This window comes from Engystomops pustulosus, chromosome 2 (genome assembly GCF_040894005.1).
Source record: "Engystomops pustulosus chromosome 2, aEngPut4.maternal, whole genome shotgun sequence".
NCBI classification, from domain to species: Eukaryota; Metazoa; Chordata; class Amphibia; order Anura; family Leptodactylidae; genus Engystomops; species Engystomops pustulosus.
In genome coordinates this window covers 148,907,161-148,909,590 of record NC_092412.1, presented here as the reverse complement: position 1 = coordinate 148,909,590, position 2,430 = coordinate 148,907,161, and positions in this window count along the sequence as shown.

Below are 2,430 nucleotides of genomic sequence, written 5' to 3'. Positions count from 1 at the left end.
GAGATCTCACTGACCCTTCTGGCCGAAGTGATGGCCACCAAAAAAAAATGGTCTTAAGAGTTAAACACTTTAAAGAGATATCTTCTGTGGGCTCAAAGGGCTCTTTTATCAGCGAGTTCAACACCAGAGAAAGATCCCAGGGAGGAACTGTACACCTCTCTGCAGGGGCAATACAGGAGGCTGCTCTAATAAATCTCAACACCCAGGGATGGAGGCCTGGGGCTTCTAAAACAGTGGACTCAAGGCTCAAACGTGAACTTTAAGAATAGCCGGTTTTAACCGTTTCTCTAGGAAATCTAGTGTCTTAGACATATTAGTCTCTAATGTAACAGAGCAATAACATTCTCAGAAAGCCCCTTCTTACAGTGGTGGTGAAAAGTATTTGCACCCCTGCATTTCCGTCAGTTACTACTCATTTTTGTCCAAAATTCTTTGGTATTATTATCTTACTTATGGATTAAAGTTGACTCAACCTTTTGTCCTATGTTCTTACACAGAAACATAAAAAAGCCAGGCTGGAGTTTGGCAAAACTTCCTGAAAAAGCCTAAAACATTTTGGGAGCATGTTCTCTGGTCAGAGGAGACAAAAGTAGAGATTTTTGGTAAAAGGCATCAACATCTAGGAAATGGTTTAAGAGAAAGCACTGGCAGTGGCCAGCAACGAGTCCAATCCTGAATCCCATAGAACACCTGTGGAGAGATCTCAAAAAGGCAGTTTGGAGAAGGCACCTTCAAATCTCAGGGACCTGGTGCAGTTTGAAGAATGGTCTAAAATTCCAGCAGAGCATTGTAAAAAAACTCATTGATGGTTACCGGAAGCGGTTGTTGGCATCCATTTTGTCTAAAGGTTGTGCTACCAAGTATTAGGCTGAGGGTGCCAATACTTTTGTCCAGCCACAAGTGTAGCCTGCTGACCGAAACTGACAATTACATTAGTACCAAGAACCAAGACCTCCTGTACAGCCAAACTGTAATCTCACCTCACTGCAGAACTCCCGGACCCGACGGTTCACGTAAATCTGTATGCGGTAGCCCCCATAACCTCACTATCATCTGAAATGCCTCCCTCGAGGCACCAATCGTCTTGTCTCAGCTGATGGCGACTCAGGAAATCCACATTCCAATTTTCCTTCCCTCTGATATGGATAGCTGAAAGATATTTTTTTTTTTTCATGGCAGAGAAAAACGTAATATCAGAGGTTAGGTGACTCCGAGTACCTCCTTGCCGGTTTACAAATGCTACCAATGTCACATTGTTCGTTAGACTTTTAGATTTGAACCCTGAATGAGAGGCATGGCTGACTTTACTGCCTCCAGAATCGCTCTCAGCACCCTAGAATTTGAAAAGCTGTCTACCATCTCTGGCTCCCAGGAGCACTGAAACAGCTGTCTTCCTAGCTCCGCTGAAACCCTATAGATCTGGTATCGCTGTATGTATATTGAACATTTTAAAAATTAAAAATTTTTTTTAATGTTATTTAGATGGATGATAAAAGGTGGAAAGAATTTTACCAATATCTTGATTCACTTAGATTCATTTTTAGATATACTGCACAGAAAGGGTTAATAATAGTGCACCAGTAGTAAAAACAAAAGTGATTCTATTAAAACCATTTCATCCTGAAAAGAAAAAAAAAGAAAAATGGCCTGGTCATTAATGTGGAAATAGGAGCAGAGGTAAAGGGGTAAAGTAGCTTCCTCCCCAAACTTATGCCCTGTTCGGCCTCATTTAGAAGCGGCAACTAAACATTATGTCTTTTATAGCAGAAAGTAGATTTTTTGAATTATATGTTGTAAATTTTGAGGGCATGAATCATGAGGAGAGAACATGTAGGCTCACATTAAAGTCTTTGTGTCAGTTTGCTGTCAGACTGCACCAAAAAGAACGGGCAAACTGCTTGCACATGTATTTAAGTTTCAGCGACATGCCTGATGCAAAATTCTGTACAGAAAGGGGCGTTATTGGGTACAGTAGGGTTGCACAGATAAAATTTTGAGTGATACGATACCTGGAAAAGTATCACAATAGTCCATACTTTTTTTTTTTCTTGAACATATTTATCTGAATGTTTCGGGTGTGTTTAGAAATGCAATGCAAACATCTGGGAGCAGGTCTGTCTGATCGCATAGGCATTTCCTTTGAAGGATTCCCTGCCCGATGTTTGCTGTATGGGAATTCTCTGAAGTACAAGTACCTTGATGCATCAAGCAACCCTAGTGTTGAAGTCTTTTGGACACATTTATCATGCAGTGACCAAAAGAATTGGGTCTATGTTAAAGATGCACCAAAAAATAAGTTGGAGAATTTCATGAATCTGTCGCCCAATGAAGGGGGGAGTGCCAGAATCCCACTTTCTCAGTCATCTCGTTAGAGAGGTGAGGTTTTGTCTGCAGTTTCTACAGGCCCCAAAGCACAGGGTGACATGTGCC